A 23,190-nucleotide genomic window follows, 5' to 3' on the forward strand; every position below is an offset into this window, starting at 1 on the left:
GTTTGGGAGGATGTGATGGCTGCTCTGGGGGGACAGAGGGGACACAGCCCTTCAGTGAGGGGATGCGACGATGGCTGTGGAGATTAGGGTGGGCACAGCTGGGGGGATGTGACGGTCGTTTTGGGGACAGTGGGGACACAGCGAGGAGGTGTGATGGTGTCTTTGGGGACAGTGGGGATACGGTCCCTCAGCACGTGGCTGCGGTGGGGGCTCTGTGGACAGGGTGGACACGGGGGGAGCGGGAAAGGCACAGTGGTGGCTTTGGGGTCCTGCGGCCGGGAAGAGGTGCGGCTGCTGGGCCCGGTTTCCCCTCCGGTGCGCCGGCCGGTGCCCGTGTCACGACGGCGCGGGCGGCGGCGTCAGCCCCGCAGCTGCGGGAGAAGCTGTCCGGGAGCCCGGAGAGGCGACATCCATCAGGAGACCCTCCCGCGGGGCCCGGGAGCGCCGCTGCACGGGTGGGCCGCACTCGCCCGGCACCGGCGGCGGGTGCGCCGGGCCCGGCGGAGCGGGCGGGCGGGCGCCGGGTCGGGCCCGCTCGGCGCGGCCGGCCGGTTGCCATGGCAGCAGCCAGGCGGCGCGGCGGCGCGCGCGGCCGGCGGGGCGCGGCGCGGCCCCGGAGCGTACCATGTGCGCCCGGCGGCGGGAGGCGGCGGCGGAGGGGCCACGACAGCGGCGGCTGCTGCTGCCCTGCTAGCTCCGCCACGGCGGGCCCGGCGACCGGGAGCTGCTGCGTCAATGTAACGGCGGCGGCGGGGCGGAGGAAGGAGGGGCGGGGGGGGACACTCTGAGTGGCATTTCCACGCCGCGCGTGGCGGCCAGCCGCGGGGAAGCGGGGGGGGGGGGAGGAGGGCGCGTAGGGGGCGGAGGGCGGGCGGGAGGCGTTAAAATGGCGGCGCGCAGCCGGCCCCCGCGCTAAACCGGCCCCCGTGGCTCGCCCCGTGCCGCGCGTGGCACGGTGCGGCCGCCCGCTGCTGCGAGCGCCGCTGCTGCTGAGGTAAGGCCGGGCCCGGCTGCCCCCGCCGAGCCGCGGGGTGAGCGGGGACGGGTCCGGGTCCGGCGCGCCCCGGGGAGGGGGGACGCGGGGCGGGGGCGTGTGTGTGGCGGCGGCGGGGGCACATCCCGGGGCCGGGAGCTCGGCGGCCGCTGGCGGGTGTCCCGGGAGCGGCGGCGGGCCGGCCGGGGGTGCCGGCGCGGCTCCTTTGTCTGCGGGCGGCGGGCTGGCCGCGGCCCCGCTCCGCTCCGCCGGCTGGGGGAGCGTCTGCGGACGGGCCCGGCGCGTCGCGGTGCATTTCGTTCTTTAGGAAAAACCAAACCCGCACCAAAACTAATGTTTGCAGCCGAAAGTGTTGCAGGCGCTGTCTTACCCGCGAACGCCCCGTAGCGTAGCGAAACGCCTGCTCAGGACAGGGTGGAAGCGGACTTGACTCGTGAAAAAGCGGCACGAAGTGTCCAGGACTCCCCGAGCGCTGCCGCGGTCACCGGGGAGGGGGCATTTTTCTTCTTCTTTTTTTTTTTTGGACTCTTATGAAGACATGCGCATTTGTTCGTTCTTGCCACCGCACTGGAGTCTGCCTAGAAACAAAGAACACAGCCTGGCGAAGTTGATGCTGGCTCCGAAACTGTCTGGCTTTTGGTTTTTTTCCTTATGTATTTATGCTGTAGTTAAAAGCCTCGAGATATTCCTTGAATTATTCCCATGTGCCTGCAGATGGAACACCCACCTTCCACCCTCACTCCCCTCGACCCTACCAGGCCAGGTCTATGCATTTCGGAAAGTGCAGCCATGATAGAGCAACTTCTCCCATTTTCAGCCAGTCCCGTGGTATGACAGTTTGCAGTAGGTGTGCCTTCCAACGGGGAGCCACCCCCTTGCTGAATCATCGTGGAGTGATGACCGGACAGCTTGTCCGCTCAGGGAACAAAATTTTCCCCTGTAGAGCATGAGGCGGTGGTGGTGAGGCGAGATGCAAGTAAGAGACCTGTTAGCATTCGGCTCAGGCGCAGGGAAATGGTTGCAGGGAGAAAACCTTTCCCTTTCATGGCAGCGGGAGCTGCGAGTGCCGTTTTGAGCTCAAAGGCAAGATGTGCACTGCTGTAAGGAATGTCCCCTGCCTTTGAGGCAGTGAAACTCCGAGGGCCTAATCCTGCAGCTTCTGATTCTCTGAAAAGCCCTTTCCTGCATGCATGGGCTCTGTGCAAGATCAACACCTAGCTTGGGGAGCATCGTGCGAATCCGTGGTATTGTGCAGTGGTGGTTGTTAGCAGTAACCCTGTAATGCATTTGCACAGACAAGTGTGTGAGCAGTAGTGTTGTGTCTGTGCTTTTTGCCTAAAACTAGTTTGTTTGCATTTTGAAAGTAATTGCTTTTGTTATCGCCAGGAAATAATGACTACTTTTTGGGGAGTTTGGGTTGCATATGTCTCAGATGCTGAAATGTTGCTAGGTATCCCTGCCTTTATTCAAAGGATGCCAAAAATTATGGGAGAGATGGGGTGAGCAATTTTGAGCTGGGGTGTATCAGGCAAGACTAAATTGCAGCGGTTGTTGGACATGTAACGTGATCCTGTAATTAGAGCGAGGTAATAGTCTATACCATGTTGAAACTATCGAGTGTCTGAGTTGGAGCAGTCTCAATTAAGGTAGTTCTTCTGGGATTATGCCGAAGCAGAAGTAATGCAGTTAAAATTTCCATACAGCAGGTTCCATGGGGCTGCAGAGACATTTTTCCCCCTATGGGTCCTCCTTGCGGGTATTTTGCTTTTAAGGTAGTACGTGGAGGCTGCAATGGTGCTGCTCTCCAGGTTGGAGAAATGCCTTACAATGGCACAGTCCTGCTCCTTGGAGCGTTATTTGCTAATGAAGGCCCAAAATGTGCATCTCAGCCCTGGGGCTGGGAGCAAACTCCTGAAGGAAGGACTTGGAGGTTCAGTTTTGTGCAGAGCTGAAGGATTTAAAAGGACTCTGTAATTTGGTCTTAAAACTGCCCTGCCCCCACTGCTTTCTATACCCCAAAAAAGATGTGTGTTAGCAAGTGGTCTGGTGGAAAGCCCGCAGGCTGTGGTCTTTCCAGTGCTCCTGCCAGTGGGGCAGGATCCTGGAGCAGCTCTGGTTTGCCGTAGGGTTGTTCTGGTGCAGGGCTGTGGTGGTTCCGTCGTGCCCAGGCAGAGCGGGGAGGCTGTGCCGAGGTAGGTACGGTGTGTGGGCACCCGCCCTCCTCACGGATGCTAATTTCCCTTGGCGTATGCATGTGCATATATATAGACATGTTACATATTTAAATGAAGTCATTTTAAAGTAGTGATGGCCCAGAAAAGTTTGAGAGCTATTTCAGCATTTGAGTGTTTCTCTTTGAAAGACAATGGACTGTGCAGAAGCTTCTAGGTATTATGGGATGCACTTACAGCAGGAGAAGGTGCAGTCTGCTCTTGGGCGCAGTCAGCCAGAAGCAGCTGATTTTTACATATGCACCTGGTTCAGCCTGTATACAGCTGTATGTCTGTAGTGGGTCTGGTGCAATCTTCTGGGCGGTTTGGGTTATACTAACAAGGGTGCAAAGCAGACCTGGTGGTCAGTGAGGCAGTTAGCCCCTCAGTGCTGTAACCTCTGTGCTGCTCAGCCTGCTGCAGCATCAGGCCAGGTCAGGAAAAGTTGGGGTGCCGCATCCTTTCCACTGCCATGGGGCCGTGAGGGATCCCCACAGAGACTGAGGGAGTGGACCTGGGCTGCCATTCCTCCTGGTGCTGGTCCATGTGCTGCAGGGAGGTCACTGATGAGAAGGGATGCTGGGCAGTGGTCTAGGTGGGGTGTTGTATCCATGTATAGGATTTTCAAATTGTTTTTGTGCCCAATTCCAGTTTCTGAGCAGCAGTGGCCTCCTCTGCTGCCTCTTTCTGTGTTGGGGAATGGTTAGCACAAGGCTTAAATGTTATTCTTGGATTTTTACAGACCTAGAAGTTTTCTCCTGGGCTTGGCTCACCTTGGTGAGATGAATATGTGGACCTTAGAGTTTTGCACTTGTGTTGCCACTAGAAGTGATGTTTTGAGAGGCTGTTCTGTGTGTTTAAGGGAATCTCAAAGTGGGACTTAAAAACTAGTGACTGCTAAGTGGGGAAGGTTGGCTTTCTTACCTTTGGCAGTATAGCTTGCAAATCAGTGTTGAAACTCATGCTATGGTGGAAAAAGTGGTACTGTTTTTAGTCCTTTGATCCAGTCTCTGCACAGTCTTTTTGGATTAAGAGTAAGCTTGTAGAATAACAAGAAATAAAGCAATGCTCCTTTTAGCCACCACTGCTTCCTTGGTTTGCTTCTCTATGTGGCTACAGAGACAGTTGTGTTGGCACAAGGACCTGGGGTGCACAGGCGAGGCAGGATGAGGCTGGGTTGCTGATTTTATTAGCAGCACTGGGTTATGCTGAGTTAAACTGACAGCAAAACTGCATTGCTAATGTCTTGCAAATGTATCTTTCTTCATGCCCAAGTCAAACTGTGGCTTTCCTAGTCACCAGTGCCTGCAGCTTAGTCAGGAGCCTGAAAGCAAAGGATGATTTTTCTTTGTGGCTAGTGCAGACACAGGTGATGATGATAATGAATCTGCCGTCAGGATTTGGTGACTGATGCCTGCAGCAGGACACCCTGCCGTGCTGGTGGTGAGAACTTGGCTTTGGCAGCGGAGCAAACCATGGTGTGACTCAGACGTGTTGGGAAAGAGTGCGCACCCTTCATAGGAGCAGGCTTTTCTGACCATGAACATACTAGAAATCACGTGTGGAAACTCAAATGAGTACTAGAAACATGAGGCTGCGCACTGAGAGGGAGGCTGTGCATTAAAAAAGCAGAGTTTGCTTAGATCTCAGTTTCTAAAGGCAATCATAGGAACTGTGCTCTAAAAACAAAGTGTAAATGTCCAACCAAAGGAGAACTGTCTCTGCAGACAGACATGGCACCCCACATTTGGGTTACACAGGTCTATCCTCCAAGCAAATGTGAAAAAAACCACCTTTTGCAATGTGATAGAAACACTTAAATGGGGAGTGATCTGAGCCTGGAAGCAGCAGGGAGAGGATGTCTGTATTGAACAGTGTGTGTTTGCTCTTAAAATCCCTTAAAAGCTCTGAAGCTCAAGCTTGCTCGATTTGCTATTTGCCATATGTAATATTTCAGTGAGAAGTTTCAATTCAGTGTGGATGAGTTGATGCAGGAGTTGTTTCCTTTGAGGTGACGGGGAACCAGTTACTCATGCATAATACACTGGTTTGCTTGTTAGACTGTTCTGTGAGTTTCTCTTTAATCAGTGTATTCGAGACCTCTGGGCAGTGCACACATCCTTCTCTAGGGCAACATTCAGGTCCTCATTTGTCCTACAGTGGAAGCACAGACTTGTTTCTCTCGCTGAAGTGCAGTCTTTAAGCTGGAGCGTTTATAATAACAAAACATTTTGTAGTTCTCTCTTCACGTTTAATGCAGCATCACAGATACCCCTGACTTCTTGTACATGTGTCTGCTTCTGGAATAGAGTTCCTCCTTGTGCTTGCTGAATATAGAAATGGTATAAACGGATCCTTTTAGCTTTTTTTCTGTAGGTTCCTGTGTATGATTTGCCTGAATCTGTGCTTGCGATGCTTTTGCAGTTGGGCACCTCTTTCCTGCTAAGCTATGACAGTGCGTGTTCTTTTAAAAGGTGTGTATCCTCCCCCTTTTTCTGTGCCATCTTCCAGGAAGGACTGTCTTCCTAGAGCAATGTTATCTTCCCCCATTTTAAGTGGTGTCAGCAGATATTTATTTTTTCCCTTTTCCCATCCTGATGCTAAGTACCCACCATGGGAATGAGTTGTCTCCTATTACTCACATGGAGCAAATCTGTGGCTTGGCCTCCAAATTATATGGCCCTGCTCAGCGAGGGTGAGGTCCTCTGAAGCCCAAGTAAAGGTGCCAGGATCTCTTTCCCTGCCCTTTTTATGTATATATATATGTTTATATATATATTTTTTTCATAAAACCACGTAGGCCAATAGTAAGCTGAAAAACCAGGGGCCTTTGGAGCCAGTTTTTTTTATGTCTGAGGGCTTCTGAATGCATAAAATCCGAGAGAATGTGTCTGTGTAATCCGATCGGCTCTTGAAAGCCTTGCGGAGGGCTGCATGCTGCAGACATAAGCTGTGTCAATAAGAACTCTATTCACCCTCGGAAAACAGCCTCGTGATCGGCTATGACTGGCAGGGTTCCTAAGGGAGGGCCTTTTTTTGGGAAAGAGCTCCGATTTTTTGGCGGCACTTCTGACTGCCTTTTTGGACTCCCACTTATTGTTTTTCCCTCGGCGTGATAAACTTGGATTTTTTTCTTCGGGGGCATAGGGAGGTTTTCATGCAGCATGATAATGGGGGTGCAGGGTGGGGTTTCCTTCCTCACAGTGCAAACCCTCTGCCAAAGCTGCATTTAGGAGCATGAAGGTGATGGATTTAAAAGAATATGAGGTAGGACTGGAGCTTGCCGCATGCAGAAGAGCGAACTTGTGGGCTCGCTCACAGCATTTTCTTGCAGAACAGTGGCACAAAACACCCGTCCTTGTAAAAGTCTTGGGTGGTAATGCACAAAATGTGTGGCTGTGCATGTTTATGTGCTTTTTTTTTTCCCCCTCGGTTCTGCAGATGTCTGTATTACCCAGAAGTGTTATTGAGTGAAATGTTGCTATTTTGCTTTTGGTAATGCTGGCATTAATCTGCTCTGAAGGCAATGTTGTACTAATGGCTGTAATTCGCCTTTTTTTTTCTTAAGAATTAATGTAAGTCAAAAATCTTATTCTGCTTTATGAAGTATTCTGTACCTGGCATGTAAACTTTTAAAATCTTGTAGGAAAAATCTGCTCAAGCTAGTAAAAATGATGCTTATAGGATTTTCTGAAAGTTTTAATGAAAATATCTATTTCTGAGATGCTGTTTAGTGTATAGTGTTTGTGTAAAAAACCTTTTGTGTCACATGTATGGTATTCAGTGTTTGCTCTGCTAAGGTCTTAAAGCCGTTGTCTCTGGTACTGAGTTACCAGTTTTAACAAAAGAGATGCTGGGGTGTCAGTTTTTCCTGTGTTTTGATTTGCTTGGGTTTTTTTGGTCTTGCTGGTCCCTTGGTCTATCAGTCACTTTTTAAAAATCTCCAGCTCCTTACCCAAGTGATGATTTGAAAATTAGCTCATCTGTATGTCTTTTGGGTTATACCTGTAGCTGCGAATGAAAGCTTGAAAATATAATTAGGCTATAATATGCAGAAGCTCAAAACATAAACAAAAAATGAAATATTGCAAAACTATTATTTAAAAGAAATGCAATTATGTTTTAAGGCAATTGAGGCTTGACTTAATTTCTCAGGGTTTGCTAGTGATGATGGAGTAAGCCCAGAATTAACTCCTGAAATATGCCTGTCCTGAGTCAGGAATTTGGCTGGTGGAGATCAAGAGAGCCACAGACACGGGGAATCCCCTCGCAGGGGAGCTTGGCCCTGGATGGTTTGCAAATGGCTGCAGCCTTTTGGGGTGGTTCCTACAGTCTGTTTCCCTGGCTCTCCCCAGCCGATTCCCCTTTGATAAAGGTTTGATCTTGCCTGCGAGAGCTCTAATAACAAACTTCGGCTGGTTTAGGTGGGGCTGACCCTGGGCAAACAGCATGTGGACCCAGGTGGCCGCAGACGGGGCGAGCGTGGGCAGGAAGCGCTGGTTTTGCTGCTGCTGCTCGTAGCATGGGGAGGCCGCAGCTGGGTAATTTGCTTTTACTTCCTGTTCCCAATCTATTTGGGTCAAAAGTAGCGGTGTTTTTCCATATTAAGATGTTTGGCTACATTCTGCAAGGCAGCAATAAATTTCACTCTGTGCACAACATCTTTCTTATATTTCAGAGACTCTTTGTTGCTGCCTTTGACTTTTAATTTGGATGGGTGAAACCTTTATTAGTACCTTTTTTGTTGCACAGACCTGCTTTTCAGGGAAAACAGAAAGTTGTGCTGGTTTTTGGGGTGGTGCCTTTATTTATTTATTTATTATTTGTTTGTTTTTCTTTCTGTTTTGGAATGAGCCCTTGAAATAGGTGGCAGGTCTGTGGCTGAGCAGGGGGAGGGAGCCGGCAGGCCTGGCTGCCTTGGCTGGTTCCTCTGCAGGCTCACAGGGAGATGGGGACACCTCAGCCTGCTTCTGCTGTCCTAGGTCACCAGGGGATGATGCTGCCAGAATTAATTGGGATGCTGAGACTTAATTCATTAATATTTAATAGTTTGGTGATCTTTTGGTGGAAGGTCCTGGGCCTGCGTGGAGAGGTGGTGGTGGTTGTGCTGCGCAGGGCTGTGACGCCAGGAAGGGGATGTTGTGTGGGTGATGGACTGGTCCTTAAAAGTAGTCCTGAAGGGTGGAGTGGCAAGCTGCCAAATGCCCCTGGCTCACTGATGGGAAAACCTGCCCCGTAAAGGAAAACTGGCTCCTGCAAAAGAGCATCACCTGCTCTGAGCCACGGCTGGCTGCTGGGAGCTGGTCTCCAGAGCGCTGGGTTAGTCCACAGCAGGCAAAAGTGTTACCGTGGGCCATAAGATGCAAAACCGATGGAGAAGAGAGGGTTGGGCTCTTCCCTGGCTGGGCTGAGCGGGGAAAAGGGCGTCAGTTTTCTCTCCCCAAAACCTGGTTAGAATTCATTGGTGCTGTTCGTTCTTCTTCATCAAATCGCTCAGTTGTAGGATCTTCTACCCTGTCTGCGGTCAGCAAGTCAGGATGGGTAGATCTTTTTATAGCCATAGCAGGTATCAGTGGGATTGTTTTTAAATAAATGGTAATGAGCAGTACTGGCTCAGGGGGCTTTTGTTGCATCTTCAGATACATTTCAGTGAAGTTATTTTTGAGGTACAAATAGAAACAGTAGCATGGAGCCATCGATAGGGTTGCAGGTGGCCTGTTCTTTCTCTAAATTCTCCAGATGCTGGTGTTGTATCTGACCGGGGAAGTCAGTTGAGTAGTTATGATTCATGTTTCTTCTGAGGCTGAGGAGATGAGTAGGGCATATGGGGCGGATTCTGCATGAGGTTATATCAGCCTTGCTGAAGCGGGAGACCTGCTGGGTTGGGGACTTTCCAGTTCTGGTGACTGTGTTGTAATATGACTCATTCAGTAGTTGATGCTCAGATACCAAGGTTGGAATGAGGATGCTGCTGCTGAAAGGCAATTTATTTTTGTGTCCTATATTAGGTGGAAAGTTGTCCTTCTGACAAGCCCCTGAGATCCATTCATAAAGTGCAGGGAAGTTTCTGGTGCATCTAACAACAGATCTGTTTTCTGTGTGGTGCCACCATCTTGTTCCTCTGGCGATATCGGGATTTGTAAATTCAGCCCAGCTGTAGAGTGTGTCCTAGATGTCCTTAGTGATTACATCATGTTGCATGCCAGATTACATGAGAAGCAGTTTGTCCCCCAGGTCTAGGAGCATCTCCACCTGCTCAGCCAACCTAGGGGACAGAGAACCTGGCGACTTCCGGATGGGAAGAGTGTTTGGTTGCACAATGCTGTGGGATTCATCCCTATCATAGGGTCTGCACCCAGTTCCTCCTGTGTGTTTCTAATGTATATGACTTTTAGTGCAGACTGGTGGGGAACCTGTGTATTTGGGAGAGTTGTGGAAGCCTTTTGAGAGAGGGGCATTGCTGAGGCAGAGCCCTTGGCTGCTCAAGCTCCTGGGCTGTGCCAAGTGCCCTTGACCTCCACGGGTGCCATCAGGAGCTAAGCCTGCAGTTTCATGCCCTTCACATGGGTTTTGGCACTGGAAGGTACACACTCTTCCCTCCCTGCTGCTGTCCTCATTCCTCTGCCTTGTGCTTGATCTTGTGAACGCTTGTCCTGGCCGAGGCAGAGGGCAGAGCTGCCCTGCCAGCTCCAGCCTCTGCTTGGGTCAGCTGGAAATGGTGAAATCGGAGCTGGAGGATGCCCAGGCCTGCAGGAGAGCGTCTGCATGGGTGGGGCTCAGCCCATCACTGAAGGCCGTTTGCCAAGGTGCCGAGGTTTTTTAATTCAATAAAATGCTAACTATTATAGTTATGTACTGATTAATAACAGTAATGCTTAATACAGCTATTGCATAAGGCTGTGAGCCGAGGCAGGTGCCTTTCACCAGCAGCAACTCCATTTTTGAAACAAAAGGACTGGACAGTTGAGATGGGCTGATCCTGTGCCATGGTAATTCACCCCAAACTTCATTTCAAATAACTACCTGCTGATTCCTTCTCTGTAGGCTTGCGGATATGTTGGCTTGCCTTACCGATGTAAGGACCAAGAGAACAAACTGGGAAGGCTGGAGCTTGGAGATGCAGCCCAGCCAAGCACTCCAGATTTAGGGCTGACAGGCAGGAATTTGCAGTTTGTTTGTGGTGGAGTTCTCTTTCTTTCAGTAAAACGTAGATACAAATGGAATTTGCAGTTTGTTTGTGGTGGAGTTCTCTTTCTTTCAGTAAAACGTAGATGCAAATGTGTGAGAAGCTTTTAGGGGGAACATTCATGATGTTCAGTAGCAAACTGTGGCTGGTGATTTGCTTGACTGATGGCTTTTTTTTTAAAGCATCCTTAGATACTTGTTTGTCCTTAGGATGTTTGGAGAGAGGGATCCTACGGCTGAATTGGAACTTTTGAGTTTCAAAAGGAGTTCTTCTTCCTGAGAGTGGCTGACTTTGCTCCTGTTACTGTGCTCCACCTTCACTTTGCCAGGGCTGCTTTAAAAACATGTAATTCCTAGAGAGGTAGCGCAGAGCTCTTTCTTCAGTTTGAGTCTGAATGTCTGCGAGGAGCAACCCAAGTTTAAAATGGAATTTTGGTCACTAGCGACAGATGTTTTGCTGGTCCGTTTTGCCCGTGACGTGCAGTGATCAGTGATGCTGCAATGTGCCCAGGCTGGGGAGCACTGTTGTGTCCCCTCTGCCCAGCAGAGCCCTGGGCTGAGCAGCATTTGCAAAACTTGTTCACAGAGTTATGCAGCAATTACCTTAAAAAAAAAAAAAAAAGCTAGGATGGTTGTTAAAATAACACTACAATTGCCTTTGTTGTGTTTTTTTTTTAAGGCACCCAGTACAACAAAACTGCAGGGGGGAAAAGTCCATGATGGTGATTATAGTCCAAATATAACAATCTTTGTGATAGGCAGAAAGTAAAGCTGACTACAAATGGGAGTGATACTGGGAAGAAGGTAAAAAATTCATTTAATGTCAGTAATCTTTGTATTATTAGCCATAATCTGCTTGATATAACTGCATTAGTAAGAACAGAGTTTCTCCTGACCTCTGCTTTTAGACTGTAAGCTTCTAAGAGCACAATATTTTTGGGGTTTTTTTGTATAGTTTTGGACAGCATCTGCATGTAGTGAAAGCTGCCACAAATAAATAGCAGTGCGAGAGTTGTCTTACTGCAGGCCCAGATCGTATAGCAGGGACCTGACCCTGTGAGATGCTTACAGGAGGCTGAAACTGGGGCTACAGCCTGGTGCTGGGTACGTGCGTGTATTTAGGATGCTCTTAAACCTGTATGTTGCCAAAGCAGTTCTCAGCAGGGTGAGCTTGGGGGGAAGCCGGCCAGCTGGGAGAATGAGAGGGCGTACAGGCTGCTGTATTTTTGAATGTACATCTTCAGCCGGGGTACTGGAGAGGAGATACAAATGCAACCGTTTTGGCACACTTGATGTGGTAATTTTAGTTGGTTTGTGGAGACAAAAGGTAAGACTGGCTTTAGGATTGTTGTTTGAGCCTTTAACATGGGGAGAGAGTGGCAAGGCACAGCAGCAGCATCCAGCTCTGTCGGGTGGGAGGCTGTCACGATTGACTTCATGCATCTCCGGGTGCTGAGGGAGAGACCTGCCGCACGCAAGTTTGCTTATGTTTGTGGAAGAATGTGATGTTGCTCATCCTGGAGATTCAGGCAACCGAGAGAGAGAGAATTAAAGCGTGAGATCTGCTTGCTCATGACCTGAATCCCCTAATCACAGCCTCGCGTAAGTGAAGGTCTTAGGCTGGGTTGAGTAGAGGGCATCTCCACATAAGAAAATGCACGTCTGCCCTCTGCGTTCCAGAATTAGAGCTTACTTGTGATGAAATGTAGTTGTAAGGGCCTTAAACCTTGCCTTAAACTGGACCTGCTGTGTGTGACATACGTGCAGCGGGCACACAGGAGGCATCTTGGTGCGGGTTGGTGTGTGCTACCAGAGCTCCCTGTCCCCAGGACACCTCCCCTGGAAGCACATCCTGGTGAGTCCACATCTTCTGGAACTGGGCCTTATTTGGTGGATTTGGATTAGAGCTTCAGTTGTATTTAGTTTAAGCTTTGTGCTGCTACTTTCTGTTCTTTAATCTAGGAAGTAACATTGAGGCGGTCCATGCAACAGTGTGGCTACTTTCACTGAGCTGTAATTTGCTTTTGAGCATGGGTGTTTTTTGTAGGGTGCCCCACTAATGACAAACCAGTGGTAATGCCACACTTTGAGCTTTTTTTGGGTTTGTTCTGGGTTGTAAGGGTGCAGCCAGCAATGTAAGGCTAGCTGTTTTTTTTCAAGTAGATGGCTTAACTGAAAAATCAATTCTTTAAAAAGGAAGAGGAATTTATTCCACTTTGGGTGGCTTCAGCAAAAAAAACCCTTAAAAAAATTGTCAGCACATTTTTTGGCATGGAGGTGAATGGAAAAGCATTTTTCTCAGTGGAAAGATACGTAGTTTCTTTATTTATTAGATAAGAGGTAGAGATGAGGGGTAGAGGAAAAAAGAAAAGGAAAAACAAGTGGGAAGAAGCCTAATGCTCCTTGCCTTTTGTAAAGAGATGTTTCAGTTTTTCTTTTGAAGAAATCTGGAAATTCAGGTTGGCCACTGTAAAACTGAATAAATAATTTCTCTGGAAAGCACTGCCTAGCTTGCACTCATAGCAGATAGAAAGGCAGATTAAAATATTTCATAAAAGGACTTTGAAAGCACCTTTGGCTCAAATCTGTGGTAGTGTAAACTGAGGGAGCATCTCTGATTTTTCTGTTACCTGAGGATCTGGCTTTTATCTTGTTTTTAATCTCTCTTATTCTCCCACCCCTCTTCCTCCTGCGATATGAAAGGTGTATCAGTATGCAGGATTTCTTGCAGCACACATTCAAGGACCGAGCTCTGAGAATTTGATCTGAAGGCTCCTCTTGGCCTCGGTGGGGTTTTGTTTTTACAGCTCCTGTGAACCAGGAGAGTGTTGGTTCAGCATAGTGTCAGATACAGATAATTGATGTTTTGAACATCTCCCATAAACACTTAAAGAAAACACTGTGCAAGTGTCTTTGAGAGCTAAGAAACACTGTGGTGTTGCCTGAAGGTTGAATCCAGAGCTAGCTGCTTTCTTGGAATAAGCTGATAACAGATTAGTTGCTAATATCTCATTTGCAGGTTGATATTTTCACTACTGCTCTTGATATGTGACTGGGGTCAAGGTTTTTGGGTCACAAGGTAGAGTACATGAACCAGATCCTGCTCAGTCTTGAGACCCTGTTTATATGATGTGTTTGGTCAAGACAGGAGAAGCTGTTGTCCATCCACCTCCAGCCTGTGACTTCTTGTGTGTTGACCATGCGGGGCAGGGACATCAAGGAACGTCCCAAGCGTGACATACTGGAAGAGTTCTTACTGTGACTGTACCATTGCAGCAAGTTGCTGGGCTCTGCCTGGTAAGGTGCTGTTGGATGGTGGCATGGCAGCTGATGGAAGACCCTCATCTTCAATTAGCATCTTACATTGATATTTTGTGTTTCTGCTGAAGGATGAATAAGTGCTCAAGGTCAGGCTGGATGAGGCTTTGAGCAACCTGAACTAGTGGAAGACATTCCTACCCATGGCAGGGGGGTTAGACCTAAATGGTTTTTAAGGTCCCTTCTCATCCAAACTATTCTGTTCTAGCCTTTAGATGAAGCTGGATGTATCAGATGTGGCTATGGTTTTGGTGCAAGGCCAGAGCTGCACCTGAGAAAACTTTGGGAACTGTTGGTTGAAGGTTCATGTCCTGTTGGGTGAGCTCTAGAGTATGGGTTTACCTTGCAGAACATAAAGGTGCATTTTGCGTTTGCTTTTTGGCTCTTGAGCATATGTGTGTTTCTGAAGAACATGCGGTTCTGAGAGAGCCTCCTGTCGGTAATTGTTCGTGTTTGTGCAGCGTGATCAAGAGTCTCCTGGCTCTGCAGGCTGAAAGGGAGACTGAGCACAGACAGGCCCCCATTGGGAGTCCCTTTGTGTTTGCTGTGTTCTTAAGGTTAAGGATTAAGCTTGCAGAGAGGAACAAGGTCAGGTCTAGACCAAGAAGTAGACTCTGGAATCCAGCCAAGAGTGTAAGTAAGGCTTTTCCTGTGACAGCATCCTAGATGTGGCAATTGTGTTGACTTTGCTGAAATGGGGCTGACATGTGTAGGTCAGGCCTGATTAAAACGGAAGGAGGGTGGAGAATAGCTCCATGGAGTAAAGAGTATTTAAAGATAACAGTGGGGGGAGATGTGTGGCTCTTCCTTGCAGAATTTGGTTTGGCTTTGGCAGTATTGCCCTGCCTGGGAGCAGGGAGAACCTGGTCCCTGGGTTCTTCATTAGCCCCAGAGCACTGTGGCTGCTGCTCCCTTCTTCCCCAGTTCATGGATGTCTCCTGTCTGATCTCTTCCACCTAAGTCTGACTTTTTGGGTAGAAGTCTGACTTAAGCCTTCCTCTTCTGCTGTTCAAGGGAAGCCACACAAGCCTTTGGCTTGCTGTAGAACCTTACCATAAAGACAACACCCACTGCTCGCTTTGTTGTGTTACAGGGTTATGTGCCTGGGTCTCCTGCTTGGTACAGATGACAGTTGTGCTGTATTGCTGAGCTGTGCTGGAGGCTACTTCAGAAAACATTTCTGTGTTCCTTTTGACCTCTCTTGCATCTGCCTGCCCACCTTCAGTTGTGTGGGCGGCTGAGGATTCTGGAGGATCTTTACTGAGACAGGAGGAAAGAGGAGGATCGATGGCACTGTGCTTTAGTAGTAGAGCAGCATGTTGTGTCCAAAACTGTGGTTCATGATCACTAGCTGCTGCATGACTTTCCCGTTGAGCACATTGCTCTCAGAATTGTTTTGACACCAAGGATCCCTGTCATTTGGGACGGGTAACCTGAGGCCCAGAGGTGTGAGGTGACACTGCAAACAGTAGTATGAAGGAGCATGCTGCTGTCGGAGTCAAGAATGCAATTTATTTGTACTTGTTGCGTGGAGACCTTGAAGGGCTGGTCTGCTGTTCTGATTTTTCCACGATGATTCCTTTCAGTGGAAAAATGGCTGATTTGATTAGATTAAAATTGTGGTAAAAATCTGAAAGGAAAAGGGTGCTTGGCTTCTCCCTGAAGCAGGAGTTTTAGTTTCTAAATGAAAAACTTTTTAGCAAGATAAAAATAGAGAATTACTTTATGGGGAAAGTACTCACTTCCCTACTGTCTCTGCTGGGCGGTTTCAGCTGTGAGGAAGTGGGGAAATTACCCTCAGTTCCTTTGGACCATGACCAGCCCTGGTGGTTTTCCAGTGAAGAACTGGAGTTACAGAAGGGCTATGCTTCGGCCCTCTGAGTTTAAGGGATATACGAATCCATATGAAAACTTAATTTTAAATCCTGCAAGGCACAGGCTCCCTCCCTGTAGGACCTGCAACCTGCACAGTGCTGCATCATGTTGCATGGTGAGGTTCTTTGCATTCAGATGCTCAGTCCAGCTAAGTAGCACTGGTGGCTGTGATGACCACTCACATCAATCCATTAATAACTTTTATAATCAGGGAAATAACAGCATAAGCACTAGTGCCCTTGCATAGAGTTCTGGGCCTCTCTGTCAGGAGACCGGCAATTATTTGATGATTTTGTAGAAAATAAATTATCTTGGCTCTTATTGTAGTCCCTACGTTCATTTTCAGCTGTGACAAGAGCCAGGATTTAAGCCCGGGTCCCCAAAAGTAAAATGCAGTTAATTAGCCCACTCCATCATGTTGCTGTTTTCAGTTAACAAAGGCAATACGTTCAGCCAGACAGTTCTTGCTCACAAGTGCTGCTAACCTTTTGAGCTGCCTGTATGGCCAAGTGTGCCAGCTCAAAGCCTGAAGCCCTTGTTTGCGTCCCTTTGTAGCGGTGCTTCTTGATCCCCCTGCGTAGCCCCATTGTAATGCTGCCTGTCCCCAATTGAGAGACTTCTGGCACCAGTATGTGTTTTAGGCTTGAATGATGGTTTATGTTACGGCAGTAGCTGTGGGGTCCTGCCAAGGTCAGAGTCTGCAGAATAAAGGGGGAGAGGGTTTCTACCCTTGAGGGCAAATACTTAGGGTGATGTGACATTACTGTTATTAATTGTAACTTGTGAATGAGGTTCAAAGCAATGTCAGAGGGGCAAAGTGAGATGGCCAAAACCACTTGATTTCTGGGATGGAAGGAGGATGTGTGAGCCCTCGTCTGGACTCCTGGCTTGCTGTTCCTACCGCACCGGATCTCCTTGCTGGCTGGAAGCTTGGTGGCATCAGACACTGATAAGCAGGAGCTTGGAACTGAGGGCTGCTATGGTGGATCAGATGTGGTGAGGTGCAGCTTGAAATAAACCTGCAAGAAAGACCTGCTGTCACTGGGGGACTCTGCTGCTCCTGGCAGATCAGGGCAGGTGTTGGACATTTTTCCTTGCCATCTCTCCATTGATTTGGGTTTAGAGGCTGGGGCAGGGCAGCGTCATTCCTCAGCAGGCTAGGCTGTTGTGAAGCTTTCCTACCTGGCCACTGGCCTCAGGTAGGTCACTTAACTCTGTTCTTCTGCAAACATACTGCTTGGGTTAAAGTTTCTTCAAATTTGAGTCCTTTGCAGCAGCATGATGATGCGTAGTTTCAAAATCCTGTTTTTCTTCCTTGTGCAAATGTCTAAATTTGACTGCACCCATAATTTCATAGGATGTAGTAAACAAAGGGAGAGGAACAGTTTTTAGTCTAGGTGTAGCCATTGACTCTAGTCTGTAAGAATGTGTCTGAAGTTTAAAAAACATGGGGCCTTATTTTCAGACCTTGTCATCTATTTAGATCCAGGCCATTCAGTACTTGGCTGCTTCCTGAAATCTACACTTACCGGTATTGTAATCCAGAGCTTGTGTGTGCAGGCAGTGCCATTTGGTTGGATGCAATCCTTGCACTAAAAATCATCTGTATGTAGATCCTGGAATGTGAACAGTGATGGCTGTGTGAGTGGATGGCAGGTCAAGACCCCTTGAAAATAAAAACATATTGATGTTGTTAGCAAAAACAGTGGAGCATGTTTTCCTTGAAAATTGTTATTCGATATTGTCCTTGGTGTCTTTTGAATTAAACATACTGTAAGAGTCGGTTTGCTGGAATTTTGACTGTTCTGAAGGACTGAATATTGGGTAGTCATTATCAAGAGCCAGAGAAGGCAGCATGACCTACTGAGCAGACAGTGAGATGCAGAGGCAATAGCAGAAGGGAAATCCAAGATGAGAATGCAAGGAAAAAATATGTACAAGGTAAAACTTGCACAACCAGCCCTTATGCAGCAAATAAAGCAAGGTCTTACTGACCTTGGCAGCTGTACAGGGCAGCCTTTGCATAAGAATGACTCGTGCTTAATATACTAGAGAAATTATTCCTGTTTTCTGTGGTGCTGGGGATGCTATTTTCTTCCATCTCCAGTTGCAACACAGAAACACAAGTGTATTGCAGACGGGATAAGAGGAGCAACCAACCCCCTTCAAGAAGTTCCAGTTCTGCCTCCCATGGCCTGGAGAAGGAAATCTGGTACTGTGCTCCTGGAGAAGATGGACCCTTCCCATGCAGCCACCTTTGAGAGCTGGCAGTGGCTGGATATAAAGGCAACGTGATGGGTAGCTTCCTTAATTAGTTCATGCAGTGTCTGCTAATAAGAGATCTGCTAGACTCGGGGATCAGAGGAGCGCTTTGCTCTCAATGTTGTGCTGCAGCCTTCAGGCTGCTTAAATGCTGGGAGATCCTGAGCTGGTAAAGCTTTGCTTTCCCTGGTAGACCTGTCAGCATTTCCCATGCCCCAGTGCTTGTGTGCAGCTCTTGGACAGGCCAAGCCCAGCTCACCTGCTGCTTGGTGTGGGCAGGAGTTACGATGGAGCCCGTACACGGTGGGTCCCTGCATCAGAGCCCGGTCCCCTCCATCTGAGACGGGGGTGGGACAGATGGATGGCGAGCTGGCTGGAGTCTCTGCTCCCCACGTCCTGGGGCCAGGCCAGTCCCCGCCACCACCAGGTGGTTACTAAACCTTGCTGCTTACTCAGTACTGCTGCTTTTTGTGGGTTTTTCTTTCTCTTCCTCTCCCACTGGGGAGATCAGCCCCATAAATGCCTGTGTTCAAGAGCAAGGCTATCGTGGGTGTTTTGGCAGAACAAGGTCTCTCTATCAAGAGAAGGCCAGAGATGGTGTTTGTTGATATTGATCATGAGAAGTGTAATTAATGAGGGCATAAAGTGTTAAATGTTAAATTAAAATGGGAGATTTAAAAGCAGTCGCTAGATCAATTCCGAGGCTGGGATGAAATGCTTAGACTTTCAAAGAATAATCAGATTTCCGATAAAATCTTCACTGCGTGTAATTAAAGGGGTTGAAATATTAAATCAGGTGTTAAGGGAGTGATATTTAGATGATGTTGAAAAAACACGGAACCAGACAAAAAGAACCCTCCTGTCTGCAGGCAGAGCCCTTGGCTGGGCCAAAACGGTGCGGAGCTTGGGGGATGTACTGAGCTAGTGAGAATTATGGGAAAACTGGAAAAGTCCATGCTGCAGTGCTGAACATCTGCCTGGATGGAGATGGACCTGATAGCTCCCTTGAAGTCTGATAGCACATCTAAGACCTTGGTCCATCCATGTGCACAGCAGTCTAGAACGAGGTCCTCTTGGTGAGTCAGCCTTCCAGAGGAATGAGGACAGCATGTTAAAACCCACCCCAGCAAGAAGTACTGCCATACAGAAGACTTCTCAAGAGTTAAAAATACTAATTACCAATTGCCACCGTGTTTCAGTGATATCCCAGCTAGTCAATAAGAGCAAAGACATGCAGTTGATGTTTTGTTCAGAGGTAGGGTAGCAATTAAGGAGAGGGGTAAAGTTAGGCTCAGCGCTACTGCCACTGGGATATGTGGGGTGTCCTAGGGCACATGGCATTTCCAGGACGTTTCTTCGGAGTTTGTGTTTTTCCCTTGCCCTCTATAATCAGAAGTAAGCAGAAAAGGCTCCAGAGTAGCAGCTCCCTAGTTTAACTGGCCTTTGAGTAATGATACCAAACAAGTTCTGCTTCAGGGGCAGCATCAACCTTTGCTCTTCCAGTCAGCTTTATTTTCTGATGCTGTGAGCTGTGCAGGAGGCTGTAGGAAGCATCCGTGCCCCAAATATGTATCTTTGCTCTCACCCTTAAAAGGATAATTCAGAATATGGGACAGACACAGTATTTACTGCAGGCACTGCACCTGTCAAGGTAACATTACTATGGGATGGAGGGGAAAAACAAATAAACTGTCTCATTAGCTCTGGGCACTTATTTCTAACCTTGTTCTGTACCTGTGATGTGATTAGCTGTGAAGATGTAGCTGTAAGGCTCTCCAGAGCCTTGAAAGACACATGTTTTAAGAGTATGTTCTCATTTAGTTTTATAATCCCGGTGGCAGCCTCTGCCTGTAGTTCCTGAGGTTTAAATGCTGATTAGGTTAATGGATTGCAACGTAACCCCACCCAGTTGGTCATCAGTCCCTTTAAAATGCCTTGTGATTGTGATCATTATTGCTTAATTGCAAGCCCTGTCTTACCCTTGGATTGAGCGGGGCTAGAGCTCACCTTGCTCCTTGCAGAGCGGAGGGTGAAGAGCTGGCAGGGAGGTGTCCGCAGAGGAACAATCTCTTGGAGCTTTTATACAAAGGTCTCTAAAATTTCCATTGTGGCATAGCTGGGCAGAGGTAACTTGATCTTTGGAAAAGTGCCTTTGTGCTGTAGCCTAGAGAAGAGCTTCGTTATTAACAAAGCCTGAATGCAGGTTAGTTAAATTGTAGCCCTTGAAGTCAAGGTCACTGTTAATTTTTTTAATTGCAAGTTTTCTCCCAAGTCTGGGGTTGCAAATGAGACTTGCTGCGTCAGGCTCCCAGAAACGCTTGGAAATTGGGGCATTTTATCCCATGATTACTCTGTCACCCTGACCTTCCCCTTTATGTAAGAGGAAAATACACTTTGTAAACTGCTGTACATAGATTTTAACTCCATCACTGATACTAGAAGTCCCTAAAAGGATGTGTCTCTGGGTCGAGACTGGTGTTCAGTCTATGGCATATTATGAAACCATCCAGGGGAAAGACAGCAAGGTAAGGGCATGATTGTGGCCGAGGACTCCAAAGGAGATCTTTCTTCTTCACATGACGCATGGTGGAGCTGTGGAGGTCCTTGCCAAAAGGTGTTGTGGGCACACTTGTGGCTTGCACAAGTACTAAGTGAGGAGTTGGTTGGGGATTAGTGAGCAGGGAACCAGAGCAGGCTCAGGGAGTCCTCAGAGCTGGAAATAGTGGGATGCTGGAGAGCATCGGGGTGGGAGATGGTGCATGTCTGCCTTGCTGTTACTCTTGGGCATTTGTAGTTCTCGTTACAGTGGGCTGGGTTGTTTCCACCTTGTCTTCAGCACAAATAGGAGACCTGCAGCTCTGGGAGGGGTTAAAGGGTGCTTTGCACCTTGTCCTGCACGCTTTCCCCCTACTTAGCCTTTCCTTACTCTGTTGCTAGAGAGATTATGAAGGAGCAGAGCAGAGATGCTAGCCACTGGTCTTGTTGTATGCCTTGATGCTCCCTAACTATACCCTCATCTGATGGTCCCCTGTGTTAACTCTGTCCTCACAGATTTTTAAGGTGAAGCTCCTTGCAGTCTCATTCCCAGCAGGCAGTTGGCTGCTCCTTTGCTTGAGCTGTGGCGATCTTGGTAAAGCAACATGTGCATGGTGCCTGTGTCAAGTCCCAGTCCTGTTTTTCCTGACCTGAATGCATGGAACAGCTTGTTCTCTGCTGTCTGTTAACCCTTACAAAGACGCTTCGTCTTGTTCTCTGTTTTTCTGCGTTCGCTGTGCTCGGCAGAGTCAGCTCTGTGCTTTGGGTTTAGGGGCAGAGCCTGCGAGGGAGTTAATTGCTGAGTGACGATGGCTCTCTGCAGCTGAAGATCTGCTCCCATGAGCTATTTAAGCCTCTGTTTCTTGTATCTCTGTGCCAATCAGATTAGCTGGTGCCAGGAAACAGACCAAGGCCTGCTTGCTCTTGAATGCACTCTTTTTCCTCCTTACCTGTTTATCCCAGTCAAGCCACTTCCCGCTCCGCCTCAATTCTTTTATTTAGCTTTGTTCCTGCCTTTTCATTTTCACAGCCTTACTCTGGCCCATCTCTTCTCTCCCTGAGGCTGTCTCTTGCTGGATTTTGACATCCAGCCTTAACGTGGGGTAAATCCTGTTCCCTGTCATACTGCTGGCTGCTCCTTTTGCAGCACCATCTGCTCCCCCCGTGCTGGTGTGTCGGGCTGCTCTTGCTCTTGATTCCCTCCACAACGCTTACCCTGTTGTAACTTGGATTCCCTTCAACGTGCAGAAGTGGAGAGGTCTCCAGCTCAGTGGTGCTGCTGAAGGTGCTCATCTTCCCAGCCAGGAAGGGGAAACAGGTTGAGAAGGGGAGCGTGGCTGAGAACCCCCAGCTGCGATGGGTCCCCAGGCATTGCTCTGCTCTTCTCCCAGCCAGACCCTTCCACTTGCTTGTTGCTGATTTAAGCAAGGGGTTCACTGTTGAAAAAGTAAACTTGAAACACTCTGAAGCTCACAGGACCAAACATTCCAGCCAAAGCAGGCCCATCGCCTTCCTCTTGCAAGCCCCACCTTTATCCTTATTCTAAAAATAAAATGCAAGGACATTCCTTCCTAGTTACTCTGTTCTGTTATTCTGACCTCATTAGACTTTCCCAATAGAAAATTTCATTGAACTCCTCTATTAGCGCTGAAAACAAGACCATTGGACTTCCTCTGGAAAAAATGCATCTATATCACAGGGACCTGCAGGGAGCCAAATTTCCACTGCTGGGTTTGTGCTGTACGCATATGTTGCCTCGTATGCATTTAGTAAACAAAGTTGTCTTCACACTTACAAGAATTTAAAACAATTTATCTTTTATATCTGAAGTAATTTCCTTCCCCAATTTGAAAAATTGCTTCTGTAATAAGGAGCAAAGGGCTGCAAGAACAGCTGCTTTTTTCCAGACACCCCCCTCAAGCTAAATATATTTTGAGGCTTATGTATGTGCATGTACATAGGAATGATAGCCAGGTGATGGATTGCTAAGCCACATCATAAATTCAGTTTGTTGGACACCTTTGATTACCTCCTCTGCACTCTGCCCATAATCATTCTCCTTCAAACATCCTTCTAATGTTCTTAACGGCAGCCAATTAAAACAAAGACTCCACTTGGCATCTATCTCCTCCTCCCTCTGCCATCACCCAAGCTCTTTCCCTTGGCAGGGGGGCCATGTGGGGAAATAAGTGCATTGATGGATGGTGGTTCAGAGTGCATGCTCCAGATTTGGGGGAATATATCCCTACTTATTCTTTTTAACTGCTGCTTGAAAAGTTAGCTTGGACAGACACCCAGCCAGGCAGGGGTGGGTGCTTGTGTGTTTGCATGTTGCTGGCCATGAGTGGCTGGGAGCTGTGGGGTGGTGGCAGGAAGGACAGGGCACGTGGAACACACTGTGCATCTGTACATCTGCCCTGGCGAGCTGGAGTCCACCTTCTTGGGCTCCTGGTTTTGACTCAATAATTTCATCCTGAGTCAGATGCTATCCAGAAGAAAAGCTTGCCATGGGCATTGAGAAATTGGAAGTCATTCAGGTCACTAGGACTTCCACAGGGGAGGGAAGCTGAAGACTGCTGTTATGTTACAGATGCCAGAAGGTATGGAGTGAATTGAAGATCTGAGGACTTCAGTTGGTGTCCGTGACTTGGGCGTCTCAGAGAGAACAGAGGATGTTCAGTCACTGAAAAGTTGACTCATCTACCTGGCAGTGAAATGAAGAGCAATGAGTAACAGATTTTGGGGTGTGTGGATGGCAGGAGAAGCCAACACACTAAATCGGAATGGCTTGGGAAGTGCCTTGAGGGCTTT

At 48.3% G+C, this 23,190-nt stretch overlaps 1 protein-coding gene across 2 annotated transcripts in view; it reads left to right on the forward strand.

The window, feature by feature from the left end:
* Positions 1-602: 602 nt before the first annotated feature.
* MBNL3 (muscleblind like splicing regulator 3) overlaps positions 603-23,190 on the forward strand; it is an 88,349-nt gene continuing 65,761 nt past the window's right edge. Inside the window, exon 1 of one of the 2 annotated variants that reach the window (XM_080352837.1) lies at positions 603-737. The gene's annotated coding sequence lies outside the window, so the exon portion shown is untranslated. Of the gene's footprint in view, positions 738-874; positions 995-23,190 lie in introns of those variants that run through there. The other variant, XM_080352838.1, reaches the window with a different exon arrangement.

This window comes from Nesoenas mayeri, assembly GCF_963082525.1.
Source record: "Nesoenas mayeri genome assembly, chromosome: 13".
Classification (NCBI taxonomy): Eukaryota; Metazoa; Chordata; class Aves; order Columbiformes; family Columbidae; genus Nesoenas; species Nesoenas mayeri.